The sequence below is a fragment of the Myzus persicae genome, unplaced genomic scaffold (assembly GCF_001856785.1).
Source record: "Myzus persicae strain clone G006 unplaced genomic scaffold, MPER_G0061.0, whole genome shotgun sequence".
NCBI classification, from domain to species: Eukaryota; Metazoa; Arthropoda; class Insecta; order Hemiptera; family Aphididae; genus Myzus; species Myzus persicae.
In genome coordinates this window covers 509,314-534,273 of record NW_019104266.1, presented here as the reverse complement: position 1 = coordinate 534,273, position 24,960 = coordinate 509,314, and the positions used below count along the sequence as shown (strand labels likewise).

General features: G+C 29.4%; 5 non-coding genes across 5 annotated transcripts; all 5 read right to left on the bottom strand.

The window, feature by feature from the left end:
* Positions 1–9,648: 9,648 nt before the first annotated feature.
* On the bottom strand, positions 9,649–9,721 carry Trnav-aac. The gene has a single exon. It is a non-coding gene; the product is annotated as a tRNA-Val (tRNA).
* A 789-nt stretch (positions 9,722–10,510) lies between these two features.
* Trnav-aac lies at positions 10,511–10,583 on the bottom strand. Its single transcript has one exon. It is a non-coding gene; the product is annotated as a tRNA-Val (tRNA).
* Positions 10,584–13,990: 3,407 nt separating this feature from the next.
* Positions 13,991–14,063, bottom strand: Trnav-aac. The gene has a single exon. It is a non-coding gene; the product is annotated as a tRNA-Val (tRNA).
* Positions 14,064–15,143: 1,080 nt separating this feature from the next.
* Positions 15,144–15,216, bottom strand: Trnav-aac. Its single transcript has one exon. It is a non-coding gene; the product is annotated as a tRNA-Val (tRNA).
* A 786-nt stretch (positions 15,217–16,002) lies between these two features.
* Positions 16,003–16,075, bottom strand: Trnav-aac. Its single transcript has one exon. It is a non-coding gene; the product is annotated as a tRNA-Val (tRNA).
* Positions 16,076–24,960: the final 8,885 nt, after the last annotated feature.

The window sequence follows — 24,960 nt, the reverse complement described above, 5'->3', positions numbered from 1 at the left end:
TCAGTATAAAGTGACAATATATTATTCATATAGAAGTAGTATAATGCACTTTTATAATATTGTACATTATTCCGTTTTGAATGTGCACAGTTTTATTATATTTGAAACTTTAATTAGGATTATGAACTAAATCTAACGTGGTTATGTAAATACTTCGTGCTTAAACTAACTAATTATCGTATTTTATACATAAACTTAAAATGGTTATTAATAAAGATTACTTATGTTATGACATATTTATTGTGGAATAAGATTATTTGATAAACTTTGAAAATAATGAATATTTATGCAGTGACTTGCAAACAGAAGGCAGCGAAAATGTAATGCTGCTATAATTTTTAATTAAGACGAACAGATGAAGCGAAAACCAATTCATAGGGAAAAAGTTTTATCACATAATAATAACTTCATTTAGTTTTTCTGTATAACATAAATTAATTTTTCATTATATATATATATACACTACACACTATTACTATACCTTCTATATAACATGGGATATAACCTTTATTGCGTGGCATAGTACGTATTCAATTCGGTAGAAGAACGAGCATTTCACTTTTGCTTCCGTATCCGATCCTAAACAATCAACTGCAGATGGAACCTTTTGTTGTTTGACTTCAACCGACTTGCTCAAGCATTATTTATCCTTTTGGTTTACGAAGCAGCGTGAGCAGTGAGGTCATAGTAGTATGCAATTTTATAAGTTTTGGTCGGACGGACAACGGCTAGACGACGAGTGAACTTCAAAATATTTTAGTACTTTTACTTCACCTCTTGTATTTTGCGTTGCACAGTGCTCATCCACGGCATTCCTACTCTCTCATTAACCAATATGTTATCACAGAAAGACATGTCCGTTAGCTACGTACGATCAGGGCTGGACTGTACACATATATATATGTGTACATATTTACAGGCTCAAAATTACGTCTGAAATTGTTACCACCTGATAGATGGTTGATTGTGTTTTAAACATGAATTTATTTTCACCCACACTTACACGTCCGGCCCAAATTTTAATCAACCCACCTAGATTTTCCTGGTAGCTCGCCTAACCGATCCGGCACTGAGTACGAGCATTGATTTATGCCTAATGATGCTCTACCTCCTATTGTATGTTATTTTATTCTTGTATTCGATTTCTGATGTGTTTTTTTATTTTCACATATTATGTACCAAGCGTGATATTTATTTAGTACTTTTCTTATTAAAAAAAAAAAAAATGTCGGGCCACTTCTACTTTAAGCATCCGAAAAGAGTACTGTATAACGGCGGTGGGATTAATCTCCTCGGCACACGAATGATATGTTTTGAATTTATTTTTCGATATCGAACCGAAATACTCGTACCCATCATCTTAGTAGTTATATGTATTAATAATAATATGTATTCAACATAATGTATTATACACATATTTGATAATTTATATTCTGGTCTCACGTGATAGTCGTAGTGAGGCATCATTTTCATCGGTGGTTTGGCAAAGAAATTCAATCTCTTTGATCGCGCACTGACAGAGCGAATCCGTTTGTTTATTGCTCAACGACAATACAACAGTACGAACAAGCTTGATTTAACGGTACCGCTTGGCCCCTCGACATGTGTTTATTAGACATGTTTGGCTATTAAACGACGAGTAAGTACAAATTTATAGGTACCTCCATTGGTTCATACGTAAGTTATTGAGCTCGGAAAATTATAGTTTCCAATAAATGCCCGTAGTTGAATACATTGGATACCCGATGATAATGTTCCACCGAAATCACTATGGATACATATTCTGTAGAATATACGCTTACGATCAAAGAGATAAAATAATTTAAGAGTTGTTCATGAAACGCTGAACAAGATTTTTAAAAATAATTGCTTTCAAATAATCAACTGTTTCATTTATAAAAGTATATAATATATATATTATATCACTTTCGTAATTATAGATTCTGAGCATTTTTTTTTTATCTATTTGTCACCAACATTTGGGGTAGTAAACATGCTTTTTTGACATCAGCATATTTTTTAATAGACAAGTGAATCAAGGTGGTACTTTAGAGAGGTCAAAATTGAAAATTCGCGGACCCACATGTAAGAAAAAGTGGTGAAAAGCAAAATAAAAATGAAATTTGTACTCAAAACCAACTTTTGAAGAAATCGATTTTATTTTTTAGTTTAACTCAAAAACTAATAACCGCAGACACTTGAAATGTTCAATAAATATTAATTTTAGCATTTTCCATACATGGTAACCATTTTCTTTTTGAGATATTTAGAATGATGAGCATTTTTAAAATGTTGTTAATTTTTTTCAGTTAGATATCGGAACAAGTTATTGTTTTCATAGCTACCGTTAGAAATGTTAAAAGAAGATTCCCAACAAATTGTTCCACTTTTAACCAAAGTTAACCGGAAAGTAGCCATGAGATAATTTCATTTTTTATAAATTTTTTTTAAATTATTAAATTTGATTGTTCAACAAGTATACTTGGATGATACAACATCTCCGTTCAAAATCGTTTTTCATACCTGTGGAAAGTTTTATCATTGAATTCAAATATAACACACCCATGACAATGGCACACTCGACAACTACTGTATAGCAGACCGACTTTACATGAATATAAAAAAGGTAAACATTTTTTTATCCGTGTATTAAATAGTTCAATAATACGTTTACTCGTAAAACACATAGAGCTACGACATAAGTGCCTAATTATCAAGATTTTAGAACAATTATTATTAAGTCAACTATATAATTTAGTTCCTACACCTATACACTAACCTCTAACCAAACGACGAAAACTAGGGCTCAGAAGTTATAGGAGCCAAAAATGTAAAAATATGCATGCAACGTGCACGGCAAAATTGTAAAATATGCATGAAAAAATGTCAAATATGCAAAAAAATATAATAAATATTCATAAAAATACAAAATTCCCCAAAAAACTATTTTATGTTGTTAATCATTTGCGCTAAAATAAATGTAAAATAGGGAAATAAAATTTATAATATTTCAAATATGGCCAAAAACTGTTTGCATTTCGACATTGCCCGAAAAAAATTGAAACTTAAAAGGAAATTTATGCATAGCGATAGGCCATAGCTGATATGGTGCAATAATATCGTAGCAGCCGTAAATATTTGAGGTATACACTAATTGGAAATCACGCAAAGCTTTTCAGAGGCAGAATTGACAATCAATTAATGGTAGTACAATATCATACACGTAATTCTTACAACAACGACCGTAGCAACGGTGGAAAAATCCGATAATAACTGAGCACGACATGGGCTGCACATGTAACGTCAATATGTTCAAGCTATGTGAAGCTATGTGTCTTTAATTTATATACTTTCAAATAAACATTAAAACGAAATTTTTTCAAAAGAATGTCATTTAACCGTCATTATTTATTATATTACGTATGAAAATAAATACAAAAATCACCCTGACCCAAAGTTGTTTTGGAGAAAGCCAAAAAAATTTTTTTTTTAAGGGTTTGAGCAAGTTTACCTCATTTCGGTTCAACCCGAGTAACTCTAAATTAACTGGGACGAGGGCTACGTAAAACAGAACTTGTCTCTCATTTTCTTGGGACGCATTCGGGCCACGTCAAAAAACGATCATTTTTTTTTCTTGGGACGCACTCGGGCGAGTACTCCGCTTATCCCGAACGCACTCCGCCGGACATTAAATAAGGGTCATTTCGGGACGCTCTTGGGAAACCCCCTGTGTTTACATAAACAAACGTAACGACCGCCGCAATGCTATTTTATAGGTACCTACGTATTGTTATGACATTTTACCTCGACCAAATGTTCCGTACGTTCAGTGGCAGTATGCATTATATTGTTATGTTTAACGTCATTATACGCATATCATGCGACGTTTCTTATGCACGTCATCTCAAAATAATATTTTACTTCTCGCTGAGGTCGGGTGGTGAACGACATAATATTATCATCGTACGAATTGAATTATACTATCCAAGTGTACGGCGGGCTGCATGGCAAAGAATGGTAAAGATAATAAGTGCATCTACTACCTACTACACAATATTGTTACTAAATCAGTGAGTGTAAAAACAATTGTGTGTGAAATGCTATAATTTCATAGCCGGAACTTTTGCTGTCTTTAAATTTTTTTTTTTTTTATTACGGATCGAAAGGTGACGTTTTGTGTATAGACCACACGCCACATGATACAAAATATATACTCGTGCATCGTACACCTATAAATTATAATACATAGGCGTTCTTAACTTGTATATATTCCATAATAGACTATGTCATTATATACTTATTTTAAATTAAACATTATTAGATTAAATTAATGCCATTTATATAAGTTCAATTAAATGTTATTATAACATGGCAATGTTTTTATAATAAAAACAATAAATTCATAAGAGTATGAAAAAAATTATTCTAATAAGTATGCTTATAATAATGTTCATAAACAAGAATTGTAATAAATTAATACCTAAATTGTAATACAAAGGAGATGCGTAAAATAAATAGAAATAAACACGTTTCACCAAAAATATTTTCATAGTGCATATTTTCTAAAGTATTATTATAATTTATAACTAAATACATTTGTATTAGTTAAAGTTTAAATAAAAATGTTTTTATGAACTTAATAATAAGGGTGGTAAAAAGTGTGATAAATTATTGTTTAATGCAGATAATTAAAATGTAGTCACATACATTTCAGATTAACTGTTACACCGTAGTTTTATAAGTATAAAATCACAATTCACAATAATAGTTGTAATGTCTACAGTGTTGAGTAGGTATTTTTTCCAAACGTTAGTATTATAGAATTTTGAATCAAAGAGCTTATTATTATATTAATATATTTACTATCTGCATTTTATAACGCCATTGTTGTAGCAAGTTATACTATATAGGTATTAGGTAACTATGACGTTTTATCAAAAAAAAACATAAATTCGAATTCATTTTATATAATTTAATCATTTCTTTGTTGGTTCGGTTCAAGTGAAAAAAAAAAGGAGTGTTGATTAAACTTCTGGATTTCATAATATTTATAATTCTATTGGTCTGGGGAAAAAATCCCGGTTCACAAACTCTAGAACCGTGACCACGGTACATGTACATTAAATACATGCACGTGTTGTAATTATTCAAGTCGTGCTCACCATCACTTACGCGTACGAGGAGGAAACGTACACTGATATTGCTTATACCTGTACGCGGACATTCTGCAATTGGAAAAACAAATCTTTTGTCTGGACGTTTTTTTTTTTTTTCGTGACACTGAGAAATGTTCATCTATTCCCTAGTTATTGAAGAAACTGTCCGGATGAAAAATGTGGGACATTTGTATGCAACCGCAGCAAAAATCGTACTCCGGGGAACGTTTTACACCGAATTTTTAACTTTTTCGTGCGTACCGAACAAATTGGTTTCATAGAAAATTTGCCGCACGCGTGCACGGGCGGCGGACGGTCTGGGGCGGCGAGAACAAAGTTTACCTCAAAAATCGCCCTGTCTCTCTCCCGTGCTGTAAAATAAAAACTCCCTTTCCATCCGTGACCAAGGGGTTAAAAAATAAAACGTATTACATCCCAAATAAACTTAATATTATATGATATCAAGTATTATGTTCGTTCGTTGTACCTACGTACGCCGCGACGGCGCACACGACGAGTCTAGTGGAAGGGGGGAGGGGTTTTAGAAAATCGTTGCCATTTCGAGCTCCCCCCCCCCCCCAAACCATAAACACACCCATAATATGTACTTATACACTTAAACCAAACGCACACATATGACGTATATCCATACACATAAATATTACCTATATACATTATTATTTATTTTACGGTTTCGTAAGTGCAATTTTATGTAAAGCCGTAAAATGCACCGTTATACAAACAGTACTATTCTATTGTAGTGTCGATCGCGAATCCGAATTATATAAATATTATGTCATGTTGTTGTTATCTCAAAATAAGATTAATAAAAAAAATATTATCACAATTATTGGATTTTTCACTTTTCCATCTGAATTAACATTTTTTTTCTACGGCCAGTCGCTATAATATGTTATTGTATATTATCGTACATTTCCGTTTACCGCCAGAACAAAAATTTCAATTATTATGATTTGGGAACTCTTGGACTTTCATTATAAAATATATGTGAAATAAGAAGTATAGCGTGCGTACTCTAAATAATTGATAGTCACTATTTTTGTTATCAATTGTTGTACAGCGACGCTATTGCGACGAAAATTGTGGGTGCGGAACCATCTTAATTTTTTCAGTTAGTCCACAAATAGTGTAAATCTTTGAAAATGGGGGCTTTAATCACCCCCAAGCCCCCAAATGGCTCTTAGGATAATGTATCTTAATATGTGATATTTGTATTTTTAATTTTAGGTTAGGTAATCACTGAGTTGTAATCATATAACTAAACGAATGTGGGTCGCATAAAACATACATAAACATATGTTACAAGTCATATTCAAGATGGTTCGTTTAATATAATAATATAATATGGTGGCGGAGGATTATAAGGTAAATAAATAAATTATAATTATAAACTTATATTTTTTCTCTGCAATTATACCGAAGTGTCGGTGGAATCCAGAAATACTTGACCAATGACGTGTATTAGGAGTGATGGATGACATTTGTAAATTGTATTTGGTATTGTATTAACCCGGAGTCCATGTTTTCACTATACATTTTGCAGTGGGTAATTTTAAGGACATAATCCTTTTTAAAACCTGCAACAACGTATTCACACTATTACGGAAGACGTAAAACTTTTATAGGTTCACTAAATCACTTTAGTGACAAAATGTGGTCGATATTTTTACAGAAACTTCATCACATAAACTTTAGTACATGAGAAAAATGCACTTCTTTATCGTGAACTTATTGATTTGATTTATCTAGGACGGTCATACCTCATACTCATACACCTCAGTGGGAATACTTAGATTATGTTTTTACACAGATGACAATAAAAACAACTTTTTTCCGCTCTCGCACCTTCCGAACAATTTATTTGTAAAGTCCTAACGAAATTTACCGGATCACTTATTATAACTCATAAGACATATGAAATATAATACACAAAAATCGAGGAAATTTTTATTTTATTACAAGTTTTAACCACTACTCTGAAAACATTTACTTATCCTAGGAATAATGTTCAAAGTGCACTCAGCGACGAGTGAATCATTTGAACTTTCATGTGGGGGTACCTATACATATTATTTTTAAATACATTGTGGGCAAAGTGATATATTGTAAATCGTAAATGGAGTCACTAATGCATTGGTTGAAAAATGATTCAGGTCGTTTGTTATTTATATGCTATATAAGCTATCACTTTTTTGGGGTGGAAAATGTAACTCTAGTCGATCTGAAATTAAACAAACATATATTATAATACCGCATTGTTTAAAAAAATTAAAAACTCCATTTATTGTTGGTAAAAATATGTATACTATTGTTGTACCCATATATTATTACTTTCAACGTTTTTCCATTTTAAAACAATGTAAAAAAAAATCATTTTTAATCGGGATATCTTGTGAATAAATAGTGAATATAATAAATATTATGGATTATTTCATTTTATGAAGTACTTTTATAATAAGGATATATGAATGTTATTAGTTGTTACAGTTTTTATTTTATCAAATATTTCGGTTATACCTATTGGTAGTTGTATTATACATATTTTACTTAAGATTATCGATGATTCCGAATAACGAGGTTAAAAATTCTCAATATTTTTCAAAAAGGTCAAGAAAAACAAATAAAATATTATGGAAAAACTAAGATTTTTATCCAAAACCAGTTTTTGAAAAAAATTGATTTTATTTTTCAGTGTAACTCTAAAAGAATATCAGCTGTAGATACACGAATTTAACGGTCAAAAAACTTTAAAATTTATTACAATGCTTCTCGTAATAATTGCCTTAGGTGAAAATTTATAAAAAAAGTTGAGCCTAAATATACGATATTTTTTATGATCGTCTGAAGGGAATACTTATACGCAAAAAACATCAAAATCACAAAATTATCAAATCCATAACTTTTCCTTGGTTATCTAATTTTTAAAATTTCTATTCAAAATTCCCCTAAAATTTTAATACATGTAACAAAAAGAAAAAGATTACCGGTAAGTCAAATTAATTTATGATTTTAAATAAATTATTAATATATTATAATATATTTTATAACAATATAATATATAAATTATAAATTGGATATAAATATTGGAATGCCAGGGTAACACACCTATAACTTCCATGAGTATTTAGCATTACTGCAGGTTCACTAAAAATTGATCAATTAATTTTAATATTGTCAATTTCCAAACTTATACCGCCGACGACCATACCACATTAAATACACCAGTTCTCATCCGATCACTGAAGTTAAGCAACGTCGGGCATAGTTGGTACTTGGATGGGTGACCGCTTGAGAACACTGCTTGCCGTTGACTTTTTTTTTCCAGCAGATATTTTTATTATATTTATTATTTATTTTAAATTTTGAGCGGAGCGACTAAAGTATCGATTTTACAATGATGTATGTTTTTTTTGTTCTTCCGGTCATCACCTTTTGGGACAGTAAAAATGCATAGATTTTTATAATTAAGAATTTAAAATTTAAAACAAGGATTCTTATAAATTAGTATTTTAACCAAACCATCTAAAATATATACATACATACATAGTATTTTTCACACACATTTTAAGTTAAAATTTTTACAAAATTACATATTAAAACCCGGAATAACGATTTTAGTTAATTTGCTGTAATTTAAAAATATTGTTCGTGGAAACTTGAGACTTTTGGGACACATAATTATATTGTATACAGTATAGACGAATAGTAAAAAAAAAATTTAATCACAACAGTATCATAACATTTACTTGGGGTAATAGTATAAGCTGACAGACTGTCTTCGCTCAGAGTCATTTTTCGTATACAATGATTATTGAATTCAAATTTAACGCATCCATTACATTGACCCATACCCACCGGCCTAAAAATTGAAAATATTTCTATCACCAATTCCAAATACCTAGATACCTACTCAATATGCTTAAACTTTACATACCAATACGATGATATACTTAATAGGTAGATGGTAGATCATAATATAAATTAGTGATGGGAATTATTCGAATGTACATTACACTCCTAGTATATATATATATATATATATGCGTATTGCCTACAATTATAGAATAATTGTATTGATTATCCCTCGCAACTTTCTTTAATTTCTCACATTGGTCACTATTATTTACATTCTTATCTAATATAGGGGTACGATTTTTTTTTCATAATTTGTGAATTCGTCATGAATAAATATACCTAAGTTATAAGTACATCGAACCATTTTAAAATTCAATTTGTTTGTGTTGTTTTATATAAATATATTAAGTGATAGTTTTCTGATCCAAAAGGCAAAACATAACAATGTGCAGTATATTGTATGCATCTAGAATACCTGAATGGGTTATGTTAGGTAATACGTATACTATACCTAATAATTAATAGGTTATGTGGTATTTAATTAAAATATAATACAAATAAAAACCATGTTGTGTTAAGTGATCATTGTGTGTGTAAAAATTGTATAAAAGATGAATGTTTCCGCCCAGGATCGAACTGGGGACCTTCTGCGTGTTAGGCAGATGTGATAACCGCTACACCACGGAAACTGTGAGACTTTCACCTGATTTTTTAGCAAATTAAAATCTTCAATAAAAAATTGAACAAATATTAAATAAGTATACTGTAGTAATGTAATACTGTGTACAATGATTATTGAATTCAAACTGAACGCATCCATTACATTGACCTATTCCCCGCTGGCCTAAAAATTGAAAATCTTTCTATCGCCAAATCCAAATACCTAGATACCTACTTAATGTGATTAAACTTTATTTACCAATTATACGATGATATACTTTAGGTAGATGGTAAATCATAGTATATAGATGCGTATTGCTTACAATTATAGAATAATTGTTGTATTGATTATTCCTAGTAATTTTCTTTGATTTCTCTCGTTGGTCACTATTTTATACCTTCTCATATAATAATATTGGGGTATGATTTTTTTTTTCACAGTTTGTGAATATGTTATGAATAAATATACCTAAGTAAGGCAAAACGTAATGATGTGTAGTATATTATTGTGTACCTAGAATACCTGAATAGGTTTTGTTAGGTATACGTAATACCGTATACTATATTATCTAATAATTAATAAGTAATATAAACTATATGTGTTATGTGGTATTTAATTGAAATATAATATAAATTCGGAGTTCTCGAAATCTATCTATTCACGTGTCTGATCTTTCAAGTAGGTACCTACATACTACATAGTACATTGTCAATTTTCATTGTATATTTCTATGGGTCTCGGTAAGAAAAAAAAATGAGATAAAAACCATGTTGTGTTAAGTGATCATTGTGTGTGTGCAAATTGTATAAAAGATGAATGTTTCCGCCCAGGATCGAACTGGGGACCTTCTGCGTGTTAGGCAGATGTGATAACCGCTACACCACGGAAACTATGAGACTTTCACCTGATTTTTTAGCAAATTAAAATCTTCAATAAAAAATTAAACAAATGTTAAATTAGTGTATTACGGTAATAGTATGTACAATTATTATTGAATTCAAACTTAACGCATCCATTACATTCACCCATTTACTCGTTTAAAAAAAAATGAATTTGATGAATTTGATGTAGATTATTGTACAACCTAATTTAATTTGGTAAATAGGTAGATAAAAATAAATATAAAATGTTATGTGAAATAGCATGAATATGTGTGGACAAAAGTATGTTAATAGAAATTAAAACTGAAAATTATAATACTAAATTACAAGTTTTGTGTATTTGTGTGAGTTAAACATTTTGATGATTAGCTATTATTGTTATGAAATCAATAGATAAATCAATAGTAGATTGGTAATGAGTATTATTTTATGACTTAAAAACTATATTATAATATTATGTTAATATATACGTATCTACTTCTAAATCTTTTATTTATTTATCTTATAGCTTTGTACTTGTATTAGTTGTTAAATTATGCAGTCGTTCTCGTCCTTTATACTGAAGTAATGGCACGGATTCCTAACTTATATACCTATATCTACAACTTAAACGATAAACCTATAAACGTATTCATTAAATATTAGATTTATTACAATACAAATGTTGTGGGTAATTGAAAAATTACCTGTTCAAATGACTGTGCTGAGATCAAGCGATGTTAGTCGTGCGTGGCAATTTGAATTCCAAATGCTAACCCAACCGTGGGAAAACTTTTGAACAGAAATTCAATTAATAATTTGTACATTTGAACACTTTTTGTTCAAGCACATTTCATTTGAACACTTATTTTTTACCCACAACTCTGTTTATGATAATATGTTGCCAGTTTGTAGTACAATCAAGATAATATTTATCACATCAATATAACAAATTAAACCTAATTCTGAAATCTTAAAGCTGTTTTTCATTTCTATTTCTACCTATATACGTATACCTATAAAGTGATAAGATGTATCTATGTTTGTACGCCATGGGCAATGGGGTAATAGACTGTTAACCCTCGACATTAGTCATACACAGTATTTTACCCATCACGGATTGAGACATAAGAAATATGAACACCCCCATGACGTTGTCTACACTCCTAACCTAACTTAGTGATATTTACAATGTAGCTATGTACAGCAGAACCTCGATTATCCGAACAAAATATCAAATTCAATCTATGTATCCGAACGCCAATAAGCTTTGTACTGTTTCGTTCTAATCGTGTATTTCTGATAATAAATTAGTGTATGTAATAACTCAAAAATAATAAATTATAAATATCAATGTATAATATAATATTATGTATGGTTTTTTGTGATAATTATGAACATAATATGCTCTCATATACATATAAAGGAACGTTACTTTAGCAATTATCAACGCAGAGCCGAACTTATTGAGTAATCGAATTGAAATTTTGAAGCTGATGGATTAATATTATAATGCCAAGTTCCACTAAAGAAGGATTTTTCAAAATTTTGATTTTAAGGGGTTGAAATCGGCAAGAATAATTTTTTTACCTACAAATTGTATAGCTGTATACAACGCTGTGTTTTACAGCACGGCGACCTGAGGGTTTCCATAGCGACATGCAACCATAACTTTTTGTCCGTCTAACTATGTGTTTGATTGGCGAGTAGATGTGGATGGTTCCGAGAAGTAAAATTCTACAATCTATCTATATCTATCTATGTATATAAAAATAAATCCCTATTTCCCTTAGTCGAGGCATCACACTTATCGCTTATCGCTTATCATTTAAACCAGATCCATCTATCTTTCATCAATGATATAAACCAGTTAATTTATACTTTCTTAGTGCTCATTTAACAGTGGAATCAATCGGAAGATAAATGAAAAATTTTACAGTGAGTTTTTTGATAAGTGTTTGTTCATCATGGTCAGTGTAAGCAATCACGTTTAAAATGTTAAACAAACTTAATTCACCCGCGAGCCGTACAACATGTGTAGGTATAGGTGTACAATTTGCACGTTTATTTTAATTAACAACTAATTTTCCTCTCAACTTTCTTAATTCTTTCGTACAACTTGGTAATTTTTGAAATATTTTGGCTGACACTGGTTAATCGGACAGATCAGGTTTACGCATGCATCAAATCAAATTTCAGTACATTGCCCACCAAGGTGGCTGTCAGCTGAGTTACACTTATAGCCGCTCATCGGCATGTACACAATCAAAATAATTAATAAAATTAAAATTAAACATATTATTCGTATAGAGTGTGAACTTAGCGGGGTTCGCAATCCAAGACTGGTGTAAGCCTACTTGATAACATACTTTTCACGTTCTCACAACTGAGTCTCATATAGAGTTGGCATTTTTAAAGGGCAACGAAGTGCATATTATGTAAGGCAAGTAGTATTAATTATAAATACATTTTGTTTATATTTAATATACTATAATTGGCATGAGGTGTATCCACCGATAAACATATTATAATACACTATTTGAGATAATTCTTCAATTCTCATTTTCACAAGTTATAATCAGGTATACAAGTAAATCATCTTCAATTAGATATTTTTAGTCTTGGTCATATAGTCAGAACGTTGGTTTTTTTTTAATTTGATATTAAAGCATTTAAAATCGTATTTAATAGAGTTCCTAATATTTTTCTGGCCGATACAAAATCATCAAAACATCGTTGCGACTTGCGATAGGTTTGACTAGTGCAAATTATTTTTGCCATTCGAAGATGATTGGCCCGAATCGATCACTAATTACTAGTCAAGCTACCTCAAATCATCTACGGGCCCACAGTGTTCCGTACATCAACAGCATTAATCGTTGTCCGGCTTAAGTCATATATATTATATAACATAATATGTCTACGACGACTTCTAACGACAAACCCGTTATGCTGCAGTTGACGGAAGGAGAAAATATGCAAATGATATTCGAAGAGTTGAGGTCGGCCAAGTTCCACATTCCGACTACATTTTCGAGTCTTTACGTTTTTAGTCCATACCGAACCCCAACAACAGCTAATTGCCTTGGTAGCCGGGCTTAAGTTCAATAAAATGTTATAAACATTTTTTCTATACGAGAATATAATCAAACAAAATATGTTAGTGATATTAGTAGGAAATATAATATATTATAGATACTTACATTTTTAATGTATTGATATACGAAAGGTTAAGGCTAATTTTTTTTTATTTTAACTATATGTTCCTAATTAATATTTTAATATTAATAATATAATCATGTTCCAAGATTCAAAGTCTTAAAAAAAAAAATTGTAAAAACGATAAACAGCATTTCTATTATATAACATTTGGTGGTAAGAATTTTTATGTCTCTTAAATGTGAAAGGTGTTTAGAGAAAAATCGCAAAAAAAGTCATGTTTCCGCCCAGGATCGAACTGGGGACCTTCTGCGTGTTAGGCAGATGTGATAACCGCTACACCACGGAAACACCTGAAGGCTACACTTGAATTTATTTGTTTTAAAATAAGCAACCACTTGCGTAAAGCGTAACAAATCGGAACCATCGAATAAACACATAATATGTGTTATAGTACCTATGTTATTTTATTATATTTTTACTATCTATATTCAATGCTAATATTATTTATAATTATTGTTTCCCACAATATTGTATGTTAGAAAGTGATAAGCTGTAACGGGGCCGCTGTATATTATAATGTACCTATGTTATTTTTCCAAGAGCCACATACAGACCACTCCCCGTCGGCCTAAAAGGCTAAAAATTGAAAATCTTTCTATCACCAATTCCAAATACCTAGACACCTAATCAATATGATTAAACTTTATGTACCGATACCGTGATATACTTAATAGGTAGATGGTAGATCATAGTATATACTAGTGATGGGAATTATCGGAATTATTCGATTTGGTATTCGAATATTTCGAATGTACCTACATTGTACATTACACCCCTAGTATATATATGCGTATAGCCTACAATTATTACACAATTGTATTGATCAACCCTCGTAATTTTCTTTATTCCTTTCATTGGTCACTATTATTTACCTTCTTATCTAATATAGGGGTACGATTTTTATTTCATAACTTGTGAATTCGTTATGAATAAATATACCTAAGTTATAACATACATCGAACCATTTTAAAATTCAATTTTTTTGTGATGTTTTTTATAAATATATTATGTTATGGTTTTCTGATCCAAAAGGCAAAACATAATAAAGTGTAATATATTGTATGTACCTAGAATACGTGAATGGGTTATGTTAGGTATATACGTAATACGTATACTATATTATCTAATAATTAATAAGTAATATAAACCATATGTATTATGTGGTATTTAATTAAAATATAATACAAATTAGGAGTTCCCTAGACCTATCTATTCACGTGTCTGATTTTTCAGGTACCTACATACTACATAGTACATTGTCAATTTTCATTGTATATTTCTATGGGTCTCGGTAAGAAAAAAAAATGAGATAAAAACCATGTTGTGTTAAGTGATCATTGTGTGTGTTCAAATTGTATAAAAGATTAATGTTTCCGCCCAGGATCGAACTGGGGACCTTCTGCGTGTTAGGCAGATGTGATAACCGCTACACCACGGAAACTATGAGACTTTCACCTGATTTTTTAGCAAATTAAAATCCTCAATAAAAAATTGAACAAATATTAAATTAGTGTACTGCAGTAATGTAATACTGTGTACAATGATTATTGAATTCAAACTGAACGCATCCATTACATTGACCTATTCCCCTCTGGCCTAAAAATTGAAAATCTTTCTATCTCCAAATCCAAATACCTAGATACCTACTCAATGTGATTAAACTTTATATACCAGTACGATGATATACTTTAGGTAGTTGGTAAATCATAGTATATAGATGCGTATTGCTTACAATTATAGAATAATTGTTGTATTGATTATTCCTAGTAATTTTCTTTAATTTCTCTCGTTGGTCACCATTATATATACCTTCTTATATAATATTGGGGTATGATTTTTTTTTTTCACAGTTTGTGAATTTGTTATGAATAAGTACATACCTAAATAAGGCAAAACGTAATGATGTGTAGTATATTGTGTGTACCTAGAATACCTGAATAGGTTTTGTTAGGTATACGTAATACGTATACTATATTATCTAATAATTAATAAGTAATATAAACTATATGTGTTATGTGGTATTTAATTGAAATATAATATAAATTCGGAGTTCTCGAAATCTATCTATTCACGTGTCTGATCTTTCAAGTAGGTACCTACATCCTACATAGTGCATTGTCAGTTGTTATTGTATATTTCTATGGTCTCGGTAAGAAAAAAAAAATTAGATAAAAACCATAATGTGTCGAGAGATCATTGTGTGTATAAAAATTGTATAAAAGATGGATGTTTCCGCCCAGGATCGAACTGGGGACCTTCTGCGTGTTAGGCAGATGTGATAACCGCTACACCACGGAAACTGTGAGACTTTCACCTGATTTTTTAGCAAATTAAAATTTTCAATAAAAAATTAAACAAATGTTAAATTAGAGTACTACAGTTATGTTATAGACGTTATAGTGTGTTATAGACTATAGTTATAATATATCATACTTAATTTATAAGATATATAAATAATTTTATTTACTGTAACTTATTCGACAAAACAATTACTTTTATCCGAGCTTCGTTTTACGTTCATTAAAAATGTTACTTGGTAAATTACTTTAAAACTAAAGAGTTTGCTGATAAAAAAGAAGGGTATTAGATAATTAAAAGGATACGTCCTAATTTAAAATGATATTTAATTTGATATAATGTAAAAAGATAATTATTTTTTTTTATATAATATTATGTTATATTATAATTAAAACATCATAAACAGGATACCTAATGATTCGAAAAGTTTTGAAGACATTCCGCTCACACTGACATTCTTATTAAATTTAAAGGGCTTAAGTTTTTTTTCAAAGACACTACAGACTTCTGAAGTTTTTTTTGGAATCTCATTCAGGGTAAATTATTAATTGATATAAAAATCAGTTTTTGCGTATTTTAATTACGAACAAATTACAAATACCTATTAGTTGTCAAATCATTCAAATCTATTAGCCCAAATAATAGAAGGTGTCTATTAGAACCATATTCAAAATTAAACTTAAGACAACGAATGCTCATGATCTGTATCAATATAATGCATAAACAATAAGTACGTGTAATGGTAATAATCTTGGGAATTTACTCTCTAAGTTACATAATCTAGTATGTCATTAATTTTTAAAAAACGAGATTGTTCTGTTAGCTGTTGCTGTGATTGTTTAATATTCTTATTTTTTTGTTATATTACGCAGCTATACCCTATACCCTCTGCTCTTCCAACGTTTACGTGTGTGTTTTTTCCATTTTAAACGTAAAAATTGTATGCATAGTTTTGCCTGTCAAGTACCTATACCTGTAAATTATGTAGTCGAGCAATAAAATATATTCACTTATGCGATGTCGCTTAGTCAAAATAAAAAGTCGATAAAATAAAAGTACAATCTTGTATTATACTAAGTCGTATGCTCCAAATCTAAGGCCTTTTGCATATAACTTAATATGCTACGCTGCAGACATTCGTGCAAATCATTTAGTATGATGTTCAATGATAATACACAGTACCTATAGACTATAATAGTATCATAATAGATAATATATATATGCAATTAAACATGATAAAAAAATCTGATTATCTGCAGACCACATTTTATTATTGACACGCGTTTTGTGATATTTAGAGCACTCCTATACTTAGGTAATACTATTTATTCCAACATTTTTTTTTACCCAATTTTTTTTACTTTATATTTGTATGTATATTATTACCGCTTGTTAAACTACATTACATCATTTGAATTTAAAGAAAATAATTCTCAAACGTATTATTTCATCCATACATTGTTCGAATCTCCAACAAATTTAATTTCAACATTGTCTATATGGCAAATGACGCTGACTATTATTATGTTTGAAGTTCAGAAATTGGCAGTTGTACTGCAGTTATATTTGACGTCCGTGTAATTGGCCCAGAAGTAGTTAAATTTACTGTTCTGGCGTTTAAAAATCACTCTCACGTCAACTCACTGTTCTTTTCATTGACATTTTATTTCAGTTATCCATACAGTCATACAGGCATTTCCCAAAATATATAAACTATGGTTAAATTTATCAACTTAAACTACAGCTTCGGTGTTTATATTTTGTACCTAATATAAATTTATAATAACATTTTGAACTTGCACAAAACTAGGTTATAATATACGTAAATCGTATTAAAATTATCAACATTTAAAATAATATAGTATATTATTTTAATAATTTTCATTTTATATAGGTAACTGTAGAGTGAGTAATAAAATATATTTTACATTTATACGTGAGCCGAAATCCTCATTCAAGAAATGGTACATCTGACTTGGAGTCTAAATTATTATTCCACGTGATGATACGGGATTCTATGTTATTTTGAGTCTAAATAATAAATTAGGTTTTACTTTAGCTTATAAATGGAAATTTTTTTTAACCTAGGATAATATTTTTAAGTCAATTTGCTTGGGTTTTCATTGTACAGTTTGAACTAATATACTTATAACGCATTAACAAATTAAGATTTGTAGATCGATGTGTTTACTTTATATTCATCATTTTTTAGTTTTAAATTAACAATGGTGTTATAATCAAAAATAAGGGCAATATAAAAATAGTACCTGTATACATATACAAAATAATGTGTGGAATTAATACATTTTTGAAAAATAAAATTGTTTTTCAAATCAATACAATGTCACTGACTGTTAAAATATTCATTAATCGATCTTTATATAATATTATTTTATATATAACATGTTAAACCGAAAGAGCTAATTTAGCAGCAGTGTTGACCGCAGTAACCGGTATATGACTATTGCGTTAGTGTATGTCGGTTAAAGTATAAAATACTCGGATATGACGTGTCACAATGGCGATAGCTGTCATCCACATACTATACGCATTTGACCAGAGTGGGTATTATTTTTTAAACTGAAGTTGTACTTAATCGCTTTGACGCGTTTGATGATATCTGATGACTGAAACCGTCAAGTAGAATAATTTAATTTATTTTAAAGTTTATTAACGCAAAAATTTCACATTCGGATAACTGATAAGTATGTTCATCGGTGAAGTGACAAGGTACTCAATTGCAGTGTGATGAATGTGTGATATTGGTATTATACATGCAAATATTGTACACAGAAAACCGCCGAACACAGCCATCAATTTTGATGGCAAACAATGGTATCCAAAAGACAATTTATCGGAGATTGGGTTCTATATTAACCTCAATAGATGTGCAACGCAGCATCGCGAATTGTTTTATTTAGGTATACTAATAAGAATCTACTATAACCACGAACAACAGTGTTGCAGAGGCGTATCGCTGTAATAATATAGGTATGTTATTTAGTATTACATTTCGGAGGGAGTAACAACTTTTATTAACATTAAAGTGCGAGCTGCACACAATGTGAATTGTCAATAGACACAGCATACTTAATCAATACATAAATACACGAGGAAAAAGTTAAATTTACAGTAGATATTTGTTAACAATATACATATAGTTGTAAATAATAGTAAGGGTTTATGACGGTCTTAAATTTAACATTAAGCTATTTAAAATATTTAAATAAAACTCATATACAATAAAACCATGAGAGACGAACTTATTTTACTGTGAATACAGATGGTTATGTATTAAGTATAATGAATCTTTCAAGATAGATAGACATCATTTTGATAAGGTCCTTCATAGCGAGGTTGTGTGAACGGAATAATGAGCTTAACAACTCTGAAAAGGCTGTACCCAGGTTCATTACATTGGGACCACCATATATACAACAATCCGAAAAAATTCAATTAGTTTTCAACTGCTATTGTAAAATTATATCAAGATTCTTAATATTACATTTTCATGCTTTGTGACCCAACCAATACAATTTTTATGACATTTATAAAAAAAAATGTTTAAAATTGAAAATGTCTGTCAACAGCTCAAACCGATTCAAAATATTTTTAAAATTATATCGGGTTTATGAATTAATAAAATAAACATATGGTGTAAATTTCAAGTGTCTTCCATTATTCGTTTTTAAACCATGGTAAGAAAATCGCTACACGAGGAATCGAATGAATATTCAATGTTGTAAACATTTCAACTTTAAACTCTCATAAAAATTGAATTTGACTTTCAAATTCTAAACAGCTCACTTGCACTTTATTTTTCCAACTATTCATATCCGCATCTAAAACCTGCAATAATATGGCTGAATCACATGACATCGAAATTGCTGTCAGTTTCGAAACTACAATAAAAGACACAATTGAAAAGATCATAGATGAAATAGAATACGAAGCGATGCAATCAGAGTTAACCGTTTTTGACAATTATGACGAGGACGTAACCGCCGGAGACTTAGCGACGAACCAAGGCTATGCCATGAAGTTTGCAGGCAGCGACACGTCGTCGATCGTCGACCAACAATACCCTGGAACGGACCGGTTGAGCCGAGAATAGAAGACTCCATGGTCGCGGCTGTTGAGGTTCAGTTGGTGCAACAATGTGACGAGGCGGTGGACGTAACGTCGGCAAGGGGACCTGAGGTAAGGAACAGTTTCGGGGATTTGATCGGTTGGCTGGACTCGGGGGCAAAACCAATAATATTCGCACCTCCACGATCGCGGACGACGGCATTCGTCTCCGCCGCGTGTAGACTGTAGAGGCATTAGAGGAGCCGTACTTGTATTGTGTTGTTGCTCCCCGAAGTGAAGGCGTCCGAAAGTGGTGTGCTAATGTTACGGACCCTGTTGTACCCCGAGCCTCAAATCTAAGTACAAAAACTTCCCAATTTGCTTTGCCATATTGTTGTTGAAGCCACGGAATACACGGTTCATAGATGCTTTTCTTCTCTTCATTTATTGTACTATCCAGCTGTGGGTCGTTTTATTCCCAACGAATTATCGGGTCTAGGAAGAGACCTTGGTTTTTGCTTCTTTCTATTATGACGATGTTTTGAGCGTTATTATCCACCATTTATAAACAACAGTGTGGACTTCCATAAACACTAAAAATATTTTTTTTTTGCAAAAATTAATTGGCTATAGACAATTTAATATTATTTAGTATATAAGTATTATAAGTATTAAAGCGGGGGCACTTATAAAATAAAAAAATATTTATAAAAAAGACTATCTAACTTACCCAAATTGCATACAACATGTATGCAATTGTATGTATTATAATTACATACACTGTACATATACGCAGAAGTATTTGTTTGTTTTGTGTGATTCGTTAAAGTTGTTCCATCGCCAATTAATTTCCTTTATTATCATTTTTAATGAAATTTAAAATTGTTTGGAAAATGTATATTTTGATATTATAGGTAACTCTTCATATTTTATAACAATGAAAACAATAAATGATACATAATTGATAATAATTAATAGTATAGAAACTGTATTTTTATGTCAATTATCGAGCTTATATTTTAAAATCAATAAAAAATTGTGTTGTTTATATTATATTACTTATTAGTATGGAAACTTTCGATACTGGGGATTGTGCATTCCACACAATACGTTGCAATATCTATAGAAACGTATGATATTCCACGTTACCAACATAGCATAGAGTTTTAATGTTTTATGAATTTAAAGAAATTATTTTTTTTTCCTATACTTTTATGTCAAAATAATTAAATATCTTACAACCGAAGAATCAACTCTGATTTTTACTGCGTTTTATAATGTACTGCGTTATCGCCACAGGACATTAACAAATATTTAATTACATCTGATGCATCATCTCAGTATCACACGAAAATATTTCACAATTTTATGTTATTAGGTAGGTACTTATCAGAAAATAAGGAGTTTTTTTAAGATAATACCTACTTTATATTACTTGAAACCCGGTTTTTGAAGAAAGTGTTAGTGTGTTAAAATAATTTTTAAGAAAGTATTAAAAAACAAATAATTACTATCTAGTAGCATTATTGGTACATTATTTAAAAGTTCAAAGTTATATAATCAAAAAAATAAAAATTGCGTTTTGCACTTAAAAATTATACATATTATTCACTTTTAGTTTTGAAGGATCCAAAACACTTATACGTGTTTTAGTTTTTAGTGTAATTTTAGTATAATAGGTACAACACACATTAAACTTTTACCGGTATAATACAGTATAAGCACTTTATGATAATATTTTAATCATAACAGGAGGTATTATTACTTTCATTTAAAATCTCATGAATTGTAAATTATTTACTGATCAATGTTTACCTGATTAACTCAATACATCGTTATATTTAATTTTATAATTAAAATTATACCTATATAGTTTTGTCAGTCTAGAAAAAAAATGTTTCTAATAAAATAAATAATTAGGATCACCATATAGTACACGATATTCCGATTTCAAATCTTCTATATTTTGTTCATTCGTACATACATACATACATACATACATACATACATACATACATACATACATACATACATACATACATACATACATACATACATACATACATACATACATACATACATACATACGTACGTACAAACACATACACAAATTACAGAGGTACATATAGTACACTTCCGTTTACGTTACACACCTATAAAATTATTTAATATAATATTTATTAATTATAATAAATGTTGTATGGTTTCTCAGACGTGAATTCGTTATCGTGGCCAGCATAGCTTATACATTTTAATCTTCCAGATGGATTTTTACTTTAATGACTCTGATTTTGAAACGTATAAATTACGTTATTACAGTTATATACATATAACATAAAGAAAAGTTATATGTCTATTAATCAAATTATTAACTATTATATACAGCGTAGCCCCACAGGTATCTGTATATTGCAATATATTATTTGTCTCTATGTAGAGTATTATTATACATTTTCAGAATAAATTAAAACGTTTAAATTTCGTTTCATGTAATAACTATTAAAAATTAAATAGGGTTGTTTTTTTACTAAAATGTCAATCATAATTATTACGGTGTAGCATCTTTGTAAATTAATGTTAATTTCATTTTAGTAATATATATTATAACTATGACGGACTACAGTAAAAATTCATGAATTCGATTTATTATAATAATATATTATATTGTTAATTTAAATTTATTTCATATTATGTTTAAAATTAATTTTTGAATTAATAGGGTATCAGGTAACTTATATATTGCAACCTTGTCAAATGTCTTTTAAAAATAGTTTTTTTTATTAAACATTCATTATAATTTTGTTTGTACAATTTTAATTGGTTTCCTAAATTGACTGGTAAAAATAAAACTGAAATCTAATTAAACGGAATTTAAATTTGAAAGAAAAATATTCACATCGAATATTACCTAAATTTGTATGTACATAATTTTATATACATATAAATATAAACAAAACGATTTTCATTATGAAAAGTAAATAGATCAAATTACTTTTTCCTATAATAGCATTAGTAAAAGAAATCTTAACATTTCGAATTGCTGCACGCGAACGTGACGTCTCGTTGCAATAACGCCCTGTCACACCACCCCATTTGTTCCATCATTGTTAAACAATAATATGCATTAGTTAGTATACACTAGTTTGTTTAATTTAAAAAAAAATATGTTCACAAAAGTAACAATCACTATGTATTTTAAATGACTAAAATGTTATCGACGAAAATGTAAGTACTTTATGTAGAGACTATTTTCTACCTAAGCAATGTAATGAATGCAAATTTAATTTACAAAGTAATTTGTAATCGAATCTGTTTTTTTAAATTAAAATTAATTACTATGTATACGAATAATAGTTTTATTTTACTATTAGACTATACTGCAAGCTTTATTTATTTATTCGTTATTAATATTTTTAAAATTTATTTTGTAAATATTAAATAAAATGTTACAGGCTGCAGCTGTCGGAACTGAGTATTATTCTGATCGCATTATGTAAATGAGATTTATTTTCACATACATCACGCCTGCAGCACAGTACCATATTATAAGTGTTCCCTTGATGTTTCGGTATAAAATCCAAAATTTATATTGTAATTATCTGACCCATCTATGCTTACAAATTACATAATATTCTTGCATTATAGGTGTTTCATTTGTCAAATATTTAATTAAAACTGAACAATTTAGTTTTTAAAAGTCATAAATAAAGTTTATGAACACAAAATATCATACTGTTACATATTTAATTAATTGGTTATGTGCATGAAACAATACATTTTTTTCGCTTTCATCATAAAACTTAAATCTCAACTATTGAAATCACTGCAGTGCATAATAAATAAAATAATATTATACTCTAATTTTGGATTAAATCTAAAACAATTTAGGTAGGTAACTACTTTATAGCAAATCATTATTTTTAAATTGTGAAATATTTTTACTTTACCTTATTTTATTAATACCCGCATAAATTGCTTCACTAAAATATAGTAATTTGTAAATTTTTATATTTAATACTAATTTATTATGATTAACTGTCTGAATTGATACAAGTTAATAATAATAATAATAATAATAATAATTCTTTATCAATGGAAGAAATTAAAAATATTCTGTGAAGTTTAGTGATTGTGTAATTAGCATATTAGCTTATATTTATTTTAGGTACCAGTAAAATAAATATATTATCGTCTCTACGAGAACATAATAATATTATGTATATTATACCGAATAATAGAACAATAGTTGTTATTCATTAATCATTAGTCATTAAATACAACTATAGCAGTATCATAATTTCCACTATAATTATGAGCATTTATTACGGTTTGATATTGTTTAGTACAATTTTAAATTTTGGCCTTTTGTCTTAAAAATATTATTCAAATTTAACTTTATTGATATAATAAGATTACAAATATATCTTATCCAATCAACAATTATCTTTTTCATAGATATTATCATATCTAGGATAACATACCATGACTTGTGTACAACTGATTTAACTTTTACAATATATCATGGGTGTTAATTATTTTGATGACATTACTTATTAAAATATTTAAATTTGGTCCATATAGTAACATGTACCCGCCCATGACCGACCCGAGTTCACCCCATAATTAACATAACATATGTGTACATTACATTATAATTATTATTTAGACATTTAACGCTTATATCCGGTTTTGTGAACGGATACCGTAGTAGGATAGGTAACTAGGTGATTAATAATAACTTTGCTGTATCAATAACTAGTTTTGATGTTTCTGATAAATGTTCTTCTATTTATACAGTTAACTGTAATGGTGTTTAATT